Consider the following 14,947-nt stretch of genomic DNA (forward strand, 5'->3'; position numbering starts at 1 on the left):
TCACACGTTTCTAAAAATAATACAGCAACATTCACTTATCTGGGGTCAAACTTTACAACTTGAAATATGAAATGTACTTAGGGAGAAGGAAATGACTGGAATTTGTAGTTTTCCTTCCATGGCCAGGCCCTCACCCAAACACTTCAGATTCATTATTTCCATTTAATCTTCCAAACACAACCCTATGAGGTAGAAGATGCTCCCCATTGAGAATTAGAAAGTAAGGTTTCAAAACATACAGGGTGGGGGGTGGAGATACCTTTGAACATCCAAAGTAGAAAGGTAAGGTCCTAATGCTAAAGGCTATTATGTGTCCAGTGCTCAAGAGCATAGTAATAAGTCTTTCAGAACCTACTTATTCTTGTTTTATATCTAGTGCAATAAGCCTGGTAATTTACTTCCAGACAGTTTTTGGGGATGGAGAGGTGCTCTGAAGGCACGTAGGCAGTTAGTGATCAGTGAGGGACAACTGTGAAAGGATGAGGCAGAAAGAAAGACTACAGCGTGGCATTAGAATTTAGAGTTCCATCTTCCAGAGCTATTGAATCTAGGGAAAACTGCCCTAAATTCATAGTCACCTCTGAGAACAGGGTAATAGTTGATCATTATGATTCTGGGTTATCAAGAAAAAAAATTTTAACTGTTCAGTTAAGTTGAAGAATTTGTTTGACATGAAATTCTGAACTCAATTTTTGTCAAATACAACTCAGAAATTAAAATATCATCCTATCCAAATACTGCTTCTGATGGCTCAGTTGCTTATTTTGATTACTGGCTTGTTGAGAAATTCTCATGGTTATTACTATTATTTTTTGATGTGCGTATACATGTGTGTGTGTGTGCTTAGTTGTGTCCGACTCTTTGCAATCCTGTGGACTGTAGCCCACCAGGCTCCTCTCTCCATGGGATTTTCCAGGCAAGAATACTGGAGTGGGTCGCCATTTTCCTACTCCAGGGGATCTTGCCAACCTAGGGACTAAACCCATGTCTCTCGCATCGCCTGCATTGGCAGACAGGTTCTTTACCACTGCACCAGGTGTGTGTATATTGAGTGTTAAGTATACTTGGTAAACAGGAGATATGGCTCTTTGATGATTTGGGGAGCTGAACTTTATCTTTTATAGCTTTGATTGAATTCCCAGGGTTTTCCCATCGTGGATGTGTTAAGGTTTATCACAACTTGACTGGTCCACGTCCCGTGCTGTCAGTTACTAAGTATTTAGAGAATGCTGTTACTAGACTAAGTGAAACATAACTTAAAGTTTTAAATAAAAATATATGTGAATACTTTTAAGATTATCTAGTTAACCGTTGCTTGCTTTTTTCTTAAATTAGGAAGTAAAGGAAGAAGATTGTATTACTCCAGAAATACTTTAGTTTCAGCCTTCATCTCATTTTCCTCCAAATCCCAGCTGTCCATTTGGTTGTTCTTTCAATGTAAGTAGTGAAATAACTACTCTTTGTTATTCTTATGAGTTTAAACTGTATCTAATTTTATTACATCTTTAAAGCTTTGATACAAATATCGACAATGTGTTCTTCAATCAAAAAAGACTAGTTAAAATGTACAGTCCGGAATATTTATAGGGTCTTTTTTTGGTTGTTTAAAACTCAGGAGTAATCCTTATCAGAGCATTACTGCCGTAGAGAACTGTAAGATAGTAAGCTTATCTGTGTTCTTAGTGAAATTTTAGTAACATCTTAAGAACAGTGTTGTTGTGCAGTGTAGAATGTATGTCATTATCTGACAGATTCGTGCAAAATGTAGGAAACTGTTTCTGCTTATGGATTGCCTTTTGCTGTTTCTTTACTGATAAATCAAGAAGTATGATATGACCAGGTTTCCTTAAATCTTAAAAACATGAAGTGATTTTTTGATTATAATTGTAACATCATTTGGGTCAGAATTCGTTTTCAACTTAATGTCAGTATAAAGTAGTATCAGTTACAATAAAGCTCTTAGGCCAAGGACAAATAGAAGATAAATTTCCTTTTTGTAGGTTATTTTTGTTATATTAGTCAATAAACCTCTGTTTGAAATCTGTGTCACAGTGTCACAATCGAGCAGATGGGTTCAAAAAGAAACATTCCCTTTTAAGGCAGTCATATGAAAGTAATTTTGAGATGAAATTTGTTACTAATGTGTGTTTTCTTCATTCCAAAACTGGGACATGATGGCAAAAATGGTCTCATAAATGAAGTGAAAAAGAGAAGAAAGACAGTAATTGAGAGTTTTTTTTCTTTAGAAATTATAGTTTTTTTTTTTTTTTTTTTTAATATTTGAAGCTCATAGACATCCATTTATTCTCACTACAGTGTAAAGTTTGGAATAGAAGTATAGAACATTTTGGGGGAGACAGGTATATTGAATATTGAACATAAGTTTTGTTTAATAAAATATTTATTGAGTGAAAAGCACTGTTGTGTGCCAGGCACTGTGCTAGACACACATGAGGGAAGGCACTTAACCCCCACTGAAGCAACAGGGAGCACTCCCCAGAAGTGACCACAGGAGGATGAACAGGACTTTGATAAAGGAGATGAATCACATTGAGTTGGACATCGAGTGTTCAGAACTAGGGAATAAAATTCATGCCGTGTACTTTAGAGCGAGTGTGGTGTATTCCTGAGGGGTGTTCCAGAAAGGGCCCAGGGCAGAGAGGACTGGGAGAGTTGTGGGCAGATCTTAAAGCCCCTCATTTCAGGCCTCTGGGGAGCCATTGGAAAATTTTAGGAAGCATCATGATCAAGTTTGCCTTTTGAGTGTTCTCTGCAGCAGTGCTTCTGAAATAATCTCTGATAAAGGTCTATTTTTTAAGTTTTCTGTATACAGCAGACTGATACTTTTGTAAAATATAGTAAAAAATAAAATACTAGAAAAATGAAAATTTAAGAAGACAGAAAACAAGCCCATTTTAAAAATTAAGTTGAACAAACATAAAATTACTGTCAAGTTCCTCTTTGAGTTTCTAAATGTATACTGTAAAATTGGTTCTTTCCTATTCTTGAACTAGTTATGCTTTGAGTACCTCTCCTGCAGAGGAGTAATCTCTTTTTGATCGTGTACCTCCATCGGTACAGAGTTCTGGAAACTCTCATGTGTATATTTACTTTCAAATCATGTACATGTGTTACTGTGCAATTATATGATGTGTGCCATAAACTGTAAATACAAATTGAAAAATAACAGACTTTATTAACTATTTTAAATGAAAATGTTTTATTCTTTGTAGTTAAAAAAATACTTTGCACTAAAATATTGTTTAGTGAGAGCAGTATAATTGAATACTTCATTACAGCTTTTAAAAGACTTGGTTCATTCATAAAAGTAATCAGTGTATTAAATGATCATATTGTATACTTTGTATATAAGTGTACTGTCAATTATATTTCAATAAAGCTGGAAAAATTAAGTAAGAAATAAATTGGCTCAGCTCTCTTCCAGATGATGCCAGACCATAATATATACAAGCACCCCTACACACATGGGGCTTCTTTCTGGTGGAGGTTATTAACACTTCGTGATTCAAAGGCCTGGTTTTAGGGTTGAGTTTGTTTTGTATTTGTTGTATGGCTGTCATAGTTGAAATCAATGCTTTATAAAGTATATAGATTAGAATGGGAGAACTGTGTTGTTGGATGGGTTTCCTTGGTAATGCGCCTCAGTTTTCAGTTTCATCCAGCAGTTAATGACAGATTTTTAATGAAGTTTGTCTTGCTTATTTTCTTTTCCCCTGATGTCAGTTCTTACAAACTCATCAGAATGTCTTCCCTTTGTGTGTGTGTGTGTGTGTGTGTGTGTGTGTGTGTGTGTGTGTTTAATCAGTGTATTCAAAATCCAGTGAAACTGTAGATTTAAACAGGTTAGGAATTTTCAAATTGGTATTCAGGTGAGATGTAAAGTGGGCATATTACAAGCTTATCAACTCTTCCTGTATCCATTCACTAATACCACACTGTCTTTATAGCTTTCTAATAAGTCTTCTTAGTCAATATAATAAGAGTCAGCAATATTTTCATAAGGCGCCAAGTGTTAAATGTTGTAGGCTTTGCAGGCCAAATGGTCCGTTATAGTACACACCTTAGCCACTGTAAATAGAAGGCAGCCATAGATAATACATAAATAATTTGGAATTACTATGTCCCAGTGCAAGTTTATATACAAAGAAGCATTTTGCTATGAACCTGAACTGTTCTAAAAAAATGAAACCTATTAAAAAGAGATGAAGGCAGAAAAAAAACAGCATCACTTTTTTGTTCTTCCTGCCAGAGATGCATAACCTGAATCTGATCATCATATAATTCACTTAAGGGACATTCTGTGAAAAAATTGGTCAGTAATCTTTAAAATTCCCAACTTAATGAAAGTCAGAGAAAATATTAGGAATTCTTCTAAACTGAAGGTGACCAAAGAGATATGACTATTAAATGCAGTGCATGATTCTAATCCAGTGCAGAATCTTGGATAAGGTCTGAGGAGTCTCTGGTAGAAATGTGTTCATGCTGATTTCCCAGTTATGGTGGCTGCATTATGATTTGTAGATGCTTGTCCTCATTTGTTGAAAATAAATGCAGAGGTGTTCAAGTGATATAGAGTGAGCAACTTACTATCAGATAGCACAGGGAAAAAGTCGTTTTGGGTTATAGTTGCAACTTTTCTATAAATTTGAGATTATTTTGACATCTTAAATGTATATATCATTAAAAGTAAAATAGATTTATTGGCAGGACAGTCTAGTTTGACAACCTTCTACATACTTTGGTGCTGTTTTGGATATTCTTGATGTTTCTGTTTCCATACAAATTTTAAAATCAGTTTGTTGGTTTCCACCAAAAAGAAAAACCCTGCCAGGATTTTTATTGAGATCGAGTTGAGTCTGTAGATAAATTTGGGGAGGATTGATACTTTTGCAATAATGTGGGTTCCAGTCCATAAACATGACTCAGAGCAGTATTTAGATGGTCTTTACATTTTCTTAGCAGTGTTTTATAGTTTTCTGTGTAGTTTTTTGTTGTTGCTATCCTTTAAACCACAAAAAACTTTACACTAGCTAAGCTGCTCAAACTCTAAGATAATAGGTGTTTGTTATTCTAAGCCACTAAATTTTAGATTAATTTATTATGGAGCAATAGATAACTAGTAATGTACTTGTTTTTTAATTTTTAAATTCTGTGTAATTATTTTTTTGTTTCTACCTTTTTTGTAGTAAAATACAGTAACGTAACATTTAGCATCTTAACTATTTTTAAGTGTACAGTTTCATGGTATTAATACAGTCACATTGTTCTACAGCCATCACCACCATTTATCCCCATAACTCTTTTCATTGTAAAACTGAAACTCTGTATTCATTAAACAATAACTCTCCAGTCTTCCCTCCCTGTAGCCCATGGTAGCCACTATCTACCTTTTGTCTATGATTTTGACTATGCTAAGTACCATAGCTAAATGGCATCATACACTATTTGTCTTTTTGTGATTAGTTCATTTCACTTAGCCCAGTGTCCCAAGATTCATCCATGTTGTAGCAGACTGCAGAATTTCCTTGCTTTTCATGTTGAGTATTATTCCATTGTATGTTTATACCACATTTTGCTTATCTCTTCATCCATTGAACTTGAGTTTCTTCCATACTTTAGCTGTTATGATGAATGCTCTGTGAATGAGTGTACAGATATCTCTTTGAGACCCTACCTTGTTTTTCTTTCTTTCTTCTCTTTTCTTATGAAGGTTTCAATTATTTTGGGTATATATACTCAAGAAGTAGAATTGCTGTATCATATGGTAATTCTGTTTTTAACTTTTTGAGGAACCACCATACGGTTTTCCACAGTAGCTGTACCATTTTGTGTTCCCAATAAGAGTGCAGAAGGGTTCCAGTCTTTCCACATCCTCACCAGCACTTGTTATTTTCTGTTTTGTGTTTGTTTTGTTTTGTTTGTAGTAGCAGCCATCCTAATAGCCATGAAGTTAGTTATTCTTGAGCCCAAGTGGGTGATGATGTCATTCACTGAAATGAGGAACAGAGGAGAAAGAACAGGCTATTTTAATCATTTTCAGCTTGAGTTCTCTGAATATCCATGTCATTATAAGCAGTAGCAGTTGGAAGCATCAGATGGACTCTCTTCAGTTCTCCGTTAATTAATATTGAAGATGCATAATCCCTTGTACAGTCTTGTCTTGTTTTTTATTCATCTGTTTGATGCATATCTTATAGAATCATTTTGACAAATATCATAAAATGTTAGAATATTGTAAGTATTCATCCATAAATTTTAGCATCTTTTCCTTTAAAAATAAGCAGGAACTTATTTAAGGTTCTATTATTTAAACTAATATAAGCTATTAGTTTATATTCAGAAATATAACTGAGTATATTCCTATTAGTTTATAAGCAGGTTGTTTTTGGTACTAAATCTGCATAGCCTCTGCTCTTATGGGACTTACCCATGAATTTTGGAAATATCTTCATAATGACCTATAACTCAGCTATAAAAATGATTTTTGTAAATATACTAGAGGTAGAATCCAACTAATTGTGTGTCTAATCAGAATTCCATCAGTGTGTGTGACTATCTCAGATATACTGTGTCCTTGAACTTAATCTTATGGTATATAGTACATTGGAAATAGTGTAGATTTGGGGTTTCATAGGCCTATATTTGAATTCTTGCACAGCCATTTATTAGCTGTGTGACCTCACACATCTTACATAACTTTAGGGACTCATTTACATGGTTTTCTACTGAAATCTGAAAAAATGAAAATTTCTACCAACTTGCCATTGTTATTGTTGGAAACCAGAAGACAGTTTTTTCCATATCTAACCTAACACCTTGGACATTTTAAGCCCTTAAGTAAGTATTAAGTATATTCTCATTGTTGTACAACCATCACCACCATACATCCCCACTGCTCTTTTCATCTTGTAAAAGTGAAACTTGTTTCACTTCTGTGTCACCAGGTTATATCAGCTGGTATGATACTTCTCCTATATACCATGTCATTTTTTCCAGGAAGTCAGAATTGTACTTCCCTATCAACACACCTTTATAGAAGCTGTGGTCTGCTCCCTGTGGGTTTGGAAGCATCTGTCATCACACAAGCCTAAAGTTATATGTCAACTTTTGGAAGTTTGTAGATTTTAAAGGAGTCCAAGGCTCCTGGGTTAGTCCTCATTTTACAGATCTGAAAACCATGGTCGTCAGAAGTTAGGTAAGTGTCGGAAAAACTAGTCTTTGCAGGCTAATGTGTGGCAAAATCTCAGTGTGTTGACTCATATTCCATCCTTTTTGCTATAAGTTATCAGGGGCTCTGGTTATGTTTTACAAACACTATGAGAATGTAAATTGAGGACAAAGCTAATATACACAATTTATTTTGCTAATAAGTTTTCCATCAACTTTGTAAGTGATCTGGGTTTTGGTTTGGGGGATTTTTTGCAGGGGGAGTCTCTTCACAGTTAACTCATTCAACAAATATTTCTTAAGGACTTAGTATGTGTCAGGTACTGCTGAGGTAATGGAGATGCAACAATAAACAAAAACTCCCTGCGCTCATGGATCTTACATTCTACAGACCAGAATCCTGAAGGATATGAGGACGTGGGCCATATGTTTATCTTCTAGTAGAAGGAATGGCAAGAAAAGTTAGAACCATAGTAAGGATTTTATTCTGAGTATCATGGGAGGTCTTCTGAGGAGTGGATATATTCTCAGGATGGAGCCTCTAAATTTGCCAGCAGATCAGGTGTGGCCTAAGAAAGAGGAGTCAAAAATGATTCCAGTAGTTTTGCTCTGAGAAAGAATGAATTGCCATTTACTGATAAAGAGATAACTAAGAGAGGTAGTTTGGGGTAGGTAAATTAGATAGGAGTAGAGTCTGGACAGTTTGGAGTTTGGGCAGTTGAGTTTGGACTACCTGTTAAGACAACCAGTTGAAGATATTGAATTGGTAGTTGAATATGAGCCAGGTGTTCAGAGGAGAAATGAAATCTGAAGATATAAATTTGTGTGTCTTTCCATGTAAAAAAGTATTCTGAGTGAGAGCATGAAAGGAAAGACTATAGCTAGCCAAAAGGGGTCCAAGATGAACCCTAAGATAAGACCAGAATTTAAAATGATGGTAATGGAAGAGTAATAGCTGAAGAGATTCGAGGGGGGACAAAAAACCAGTGTGATTAAGGTATCTTGGAAGTCAAAGAAAAAATGTATTTTAAGAAAGAGTGATTATCTCAGCCGCTGCTGCTAAGCAACGTGTGTTGAAGACTGAGAATTTCTGGTTGCGTTTGGGCTTCCCTGGTGGCTCAGTGAAGAATCTGCAATGTGGGATATCTGGGTTCAGTCCCTGGGTTGGGAAGAACACCTGGAGAAGGGAATGGTATCCACTCCAGTGTTCTTGCCTGGAGAATTTGTGGACAGGAGAAGCCTGGCAGGCTATAGTCCATGTGGTCACAGAGTCAAGACATGACTGAGTGACTAACACTTTCACCTTTTCACTTGGTGATTTGAAGATCATTGATGATCTTAACAAAAGCTTGGGTAAGAGCAGGCTTAGGGAGAGGAAAGAAGCAGAATTTGATACAGTGAGTTTAAGAAATGGAAGTAGGGTTGAGAATTTTTTAAGATAGGAGAATAACATGTTTGCATCCAGTACAGAGGGGCAAATTGGGAGGGTGGGGGATTTCTGGAACAGTATCTGTTGAACCAACAGAGGAAATGGGATGTGCTGCATGAGCAGAAGCATTAGTCTTACAGGATCTTGATCAGTTTCATTTATAGCAAGGGTTGACAAGCCACAATTCTGCAGCCAAATTCCATCTGCTGCCTGCTTTTAACTTTTATTGGAACAAGGCCGTGCCCAATTATTTAGATATTGTCCATGGTTACTTTCCAACTACAGCAGCAGGCTTGAGTAGTTGCTCCAGAGAAGCCTAAAATATTTACTATCTGGCTCTTTACAGGAGTCTGGTGACCCTAGATTTATAGTAACTAAAGGAGAAGATGGGATGAAATAGGAGTGGGGGAAGGAAGGAAGTAGAAGTCAAATCTAAGGAGCTGAACCTTTTGCAAACGTATTCAAATATCTTTTCTGATTTGGGTCAGACCAAGAGAAAAATCAGAACCATGAATTTGAGCAAAATGAGCTATAGCCTAGGTTCTTTATCCTGAGATGAGTTCTTAGGACTCTATAGTCTCCAAAGCTGTAAGCTAACTGTATATAGTCAGCTCTCCTGCATTACAAATGACTGCAATCTTATCAGCTTAAAACAACAAACTCCTAACTATCTCACAGTTTCTGTGGGGGAAGAATCGGAAGTAGCTCTAGCTGTATAGTTCTGACTCAGGCTCGTAGGAGGCTGTAATCAAAGTGGCAGCCAGGACTGCGAGCACCTAGGCTTGTCTAAGTCCAGAGGGTCGGCTTCCTATCCTGCTCACAGGGTTGTTGGCAGGAGACCTCCGTTCCTTGCCACTTGGGCTTCTCACATATGACTGCTCACAGCATGGTTTCCCATGTAGAGAATTACAAGAGAGTCCAGGATGGAGGCTTCCAGTCTTTTATTACCAGTTCTAGGAAGTGACGTGCCTTCATTTCTGCTGTATTACATTGATCACACAGATCAAGGCTGGTATAGTATAGGAAGAGACTACATGAGGGTGTGAATACCGGGGAGTGGGAGTTGTTGGGCCTCCTCCTGGAGGCTGCCTACCACAGACCCACTTGACTGTCTACAGAGTTCAGTGCATTGTGTACTTGCAGCTTTGCTGTGTGTGTCCCTCTCCTCACAGTTGCCCAAAGCAGCCTGTGATGGTTTGAGTCTCTTAAAGCCCAGTCAGACACTGTTTTAAATATTTTTTCTGTTTTTTTAATAAGCTTTTTTATTCCTGGTTGTAAAAGCAGTATTCATGGTATTAAAAAAAAAAAAAAACTGGCATAGAAATAAATGAAAAGCTCTGGAAATTAAACATTTTTCATGTTCCCCTGTTTAGATTATTCTTGCATGCTTGTTCAGTCACTCAGTCATGTCTGACTCTTTACAATCCCTTGGATTGTAATCCACCAGGCTCCTCTGTCCATGGAATTTTCCTGGCAAGAAAACTGGAGCAAGTTGCCATTTCCTCCTGCAAGGGATGTTCCCAACTCAGGGATCGAACCCTCATCTTGATTGCGTTGCAGGCGGATTCTTAGCTGCTGATCCACTGGGGAAGCCCTCAGATTACTCGTACCAGATTTTCATTTTGCTATCTAATGTTTTTCCTGTCTGTACTAGTACATACCTGTTTTAAAAGTTTATACATAGATCCTATTTGTAAGCTACTTTCACATATTTTGTGAACATTTTTCAGTGTCAGTGTCACTTTTTAATAATTGTTTTATAATTCTGTTTTACAGCTATTCTTCATTTTTTGTTACGCATAATATTACAGTAAATATCCTCGTTACCAATTCTCTATGCCAGCCATATTTCTTTAAAGCAGTTATTGCTGATAATCCACTAAAAATTCAGCAAAAGCAGTAACTAGGTATAAGCTTTATAGCATTTAGATTAATTTTTAACTAGAACCATAGTGGGTCTTCTGTGTTGAGGTTCCATGAACTTTATTGGGTTCTCAAAGGGGAATGGGATATTTACATGTCAAGTTAATTTGTGAAAATAATTCAGTTACTGTAAACATAGCTTACATAAGTAAAACTATTGGATTGGATATAGGAACAGAACACGGGTCTAATCCATATATAACCTTGTAATACATATATAAGGTAAGAAGCGCAAAAATTTTGTAGAGATTTGCAATTTGCTATAGTGATTTTAGTAAATCACTATCGTCAGAAGACTGAATTTCTTTGTAATCAAATGTTGTATAACATTGACATGGTTGTATTTGTTAAGAAAACTGCGTGACAGATCAGCTCAGCTCAGCAGAATTATCTCTGACAGTTCCATTTTCTCTTTTTTAGGGTTTTTTTTAAACATTAGCCTCATAAAAGCTAACTTAGCCTCTGAGACAAGTGTTCAGTTTGTCCATACTGCATAATGCATTGTAATTCCAGGTAATACGACAAGGCGTTGTCAGATATGGGAGCAGTCTGCCTTTCTCTGTGGCTGGTTTCTCCATCACCTCAGTCAGTTCTTAACTAGTGCCAGCCTTCCAAGGGGAATGAATGTCTCAGAATTTTACCAGTACTGATTACCTGTTCTCCAAGGTCATTTTCAAGAGTTTAATTTCTTTTTCAACTGTATATGTATATACTAGTTATTTGCTAGATACTGTGCTAAATTTGAGATTACAAAATTGGAGGTGGGGTGCTCTTTGCTATCGAAAAACTCCCAATAATTAATGTGGTGGGAAGAACTAGAAGAAGTTTTGTCCAAAATACTCTGGACTACTGAGCAGTGAGGAGTTACCCACCTAGGCCTGGAGAGAAGGCCAGGAATGCTTCACTAAGAGGTTCCGTTTAGATAGAACCTCTAAGGGATTCCCTGGTGGCTCAGATGGTAAAGAATCTTTATCTTTACTTACACATTTATTTACATCACCCTATTAGGCAAAAAATGTTCTAACTGAAAACATTTTTATCAGGTTTTATGGATCAAGAACTTCTTTCACCATTGATTTAATATGATATCAAATATGCATTAAGTTGGTCATCTTATAAATAGCTAAAATGTATATTTATAGAGTAAGAAGGAATTTAAATTTAATCAGCTCAGTCTCCTCTATTTCCCTTTCTTTCTTTGCTTGAATTCTTTGATGGTAGCTTACATACAGTTCAGTTCATTTTTGAGTTCCTGCCAGTAAGCCAAAGTCTGCCTTTCTCTTTACCCAGTAATTTTAGTTTTAAATTCTAAAAATTTTCTCCTGGTCTGTGGCTTACCTTCCCTTTTTTGTTGTTGTTGTTGGACAGGGAATTTTTTTTTTAATTAGCTTAATCCATTTAATATATTTCAGAAGGTGCAGTACTGTCCTTCACTTATCAATGAAAGAAGTTAGAAATTTTAAAAAGATCGTCCAGTGACAAACAAATTTCCTTGAAAGTCACATATATAGCACATCCTAGAAAAGAGGCAAGTCAAGTTTCACCTACTTTCATGAAATTCATCAAATACTGGACACACTCGGGCGTGGGGGAAAGAGGCAGCTTCACAAAGGACAGAGTTACATACCGTGTCTCCTGCACTCCTTCCCAGGAGCACCAGGTGGGGAACGCATTTTCTAAACTAGATACAGGAATTGGAATACAGTATCAATCTGCCTTCCTGTTAAAGATTGTTCAGTATTTTATTTTTTAATAAAAGGACTGATAACAAAAATCCTCCCTCCTCTCAAAAATAAAAGAAAAGGAGGAAAAACACCACTATTCTCGAGCGGAATCAGCTTCAGGAATCCAAATTAGTCTGTTACAGTCATTACAAGCATGCCTTGCTTCTAAACACAAGAAAAAGAATTTAAATAACAGAACAAAAGCTAGTAGTGATACAGATGACCCAGTCAGAGAAAAAAACAGAACCTCATACTTGATATAGTTTAGTTTAGTACTAGTTCTTCTGTGGGTTTTACTTTTGGTATTATATGTAAGAAATTTGCCTAACTCAAGACCACATACCTGTTTAACCCTATGCTTTCTTCTTGAAGTGTTGTAGTTAGTTTTAGGTTTTATATATGGGAATGGGTACATTTTGACTTAATTTCTGTGTGTGGCGGAAGATATGGATCTAAGTCCTTGTTTTGGTATATGGATATCTAATTTGTTCTGTGGTTATCATTGTTGATGCTTTTTTTTTTTTAACCACACTTCCTTTTTCACCTTTGTCAGGGGGTGTCAAAAACTAAATTCAAATGTAAATCAACAGGTGAGTGGATAAATAAATTGTGGTGTACCCATACTGGTGGCATACTGTGCAGAAATGAGTTATTGATACAGCAACCACAGGGATGCGTCTCAAAATTACACTGAGCGAAAGAAGCCAGATTGAGTACATATTACGTAATTCTAGAAATTCTAGAAAATGCTAATTTATTTATAGTTACAGAAAGCAGATTGATGTATTGGTGGGGGAGTGGGAAGGAGGGAATTATAATAAGGCAAATTTTTGAATATGTACAGTTTATTATGTTATACCTCAAAGCTGTTAAAAATAAACTTCTTAAAATGATACAGGCTAACACAGTAGTTGGATAAAGTTTTGATAGCCACAATTTTTCTACCCCTATTCCTCAATCGTTTCTTCATACTGGAACTCCAGATTATTACTGCTGTTTAAAAAACAGATATGTGAGTCTGAACATAACATCCAGAAAATGTTGTGATGATTATAAACTCACTTCAACCATTCTTATTTCTTTATTCAAGACAGTAGTATGTCATGCCAGTCCCTGTAGGATCTGTTAACTTTCTTTGGTACCATGTTGTTCAACTACCTACAAATCCACTTTACTCGTTATCACTTAATTCAAACTTCCCCAAATTGTCCAAACATATTTTACTCGTAGAAATTGAAAAATGCATCAGGATTCAGGTATATGAGGTTTAGTAGAGAAGAGTAGAAAAGGGACAGATAATATAGGTAAAACAGTATTAAGAAATTTAAATTTTAACCCAGAAGCAGCATGGAGTCTGGAGAATTTTAAGTAAGCCATGTCAAACTAATTTTACTTTTTATTGTGGTAGGTGGTGCTTATATAAAAGGCAGACAGTATTAATAATAAGAGTATTTGTGTCAGTCCCTTTGGTATTTTAGTATGTATATAGCTTTTGGGGGTGACAGGATCACCCTATTCTTATATCTTAAATTAATTGTTCCCGTGCTTTGTACGTTATAGTTGTAGCCCGTCAACTGAAACATAACTAGCAATTCAAAGTTCAGAACTATTTGAATTTTCTCGCTTCTGACTACTTCTTGATTTTATGAGAATGACAACTATATTTAGGCCTAAGAATTTAGTCTGCTAGAACTGGAACAAATGCAGGTCTCATCTGTTCATGCTGGCTGGTTCCCAATATGAAATCTTATAAAATAACATGTAAGAGCCTTAAAATGTTTCTCCTTTCAAACCTTTAGAGTTAAGGTTCAATAATTTGGTTAGTTATGGTTCTCTGTGAGGCCACTACTGATTCTTAACTACAGCAAGAACCCAAAAAGGAAAAAGGGTAATTTATGAGCAGCAGCCACTTTGGCAACCAGAATGCTTTGTTGTTACAGAGTCTATTGTAGTAAGTCTCTTTGTCATCATTCAACACCTGTCACAGTGTAACCAAGACCATGTTTTTGAACACCTGGCATAGCATAAAACCACTATATCACTTTGAAGCCAGTCCCTCAGGTGAGTTAAATTTCTCCATTAGTTTTAACTCAACCCTCCAGTATGGTGGATTGGTGAACGTGGAGACCTGTAAGTGGGTACCAGTTACTCAGTGGAACAAACATGCTCAACCCACACCTTGAACTGAACCCCAGATTTGGGGATAGAGTAAAAGAGTGAGAGTGGATAAGGGATATTTGCTTCAAATGTCATTTGAGAGAACACAGTGATTTCACATCTGATCTAACTACACTGGCACAGATACATAGAATCTGCTGGATCATGCCATCCTGGGTGAGTGCCATTTTTAACTCTGTCGCAGGTTTCTGCTGAGTTTCTTGCAAGTGACTTAACTCTTCTCAAGCCCTGTTTCCTCATATGAAAAAATGAGGGGATTATTTTAAGAATTCATCTGTGGTTCAGTTACATTTCATTTACCTGACTTTAAAAAATATCTTGTGGTAAAACTTTTAGGTAAAAATGAAAGTAACTTGTTAAAATCATATCACATGTAAAATTGGAAAAAGTAGATTACTATACCAAAAGATATTGTATTGAATGAGATCTCCAGGAAAAATCTCACTTTCTCTGGAGCATGGACCTTCCAAATGTTATCTCTTGGATCATTGTCCTCTGTATTAAT

At 36.2% G+C, this 14,947-nt stretch overlaps 1 protein-coding gene across 5 annotated transcripts in view; it reads left to right on the top strand.

The window, feature by feature from the left end:
* The window catches only part of RALA (RAS like proto-oncogene A), a 58,677-nt gene that overhangs the window by 13,473 nt on the left and 30,257 nt on the right, over positions 1-14,947 (top strand). For 2 of the 5 annotated variants that reach the window (XM_086395988.1, XM_086395989.1), the window contains exons 2-3: positions 1,336-1,437; positions 7,018-7,216. The exons of 1 other annotated variant lie outside the window; for it this stretch is intronic. The gene's annotated coding sequence lies outside the window, so the exon portion shown is untranslated. The remainder of the gene's footprint in view (positions 1-1,335; positions 1,438-7,017; positions 7,217-14,947) is intronic. 2 more of the 5 variants (XM_086395984.1, XM_086395986.1) reach the window with 1 other exon arrangement.

Source organism: Bos grunniens, chromosome 4 (genome assembly GCF_055505025.1).
Source record: "Bos grunniens cultivar Pamir isolate PY7600 chromosome 4, Bosgru_T2T1.0, whole genome shotgun sequence".
Classification (NCBI taxonomy): domain Eukaryota; kingdom Metazoa; phylum Chordata; class Mammalia; order Artiodactyla; family Bovidae; genus Bos; species Bos grunniens.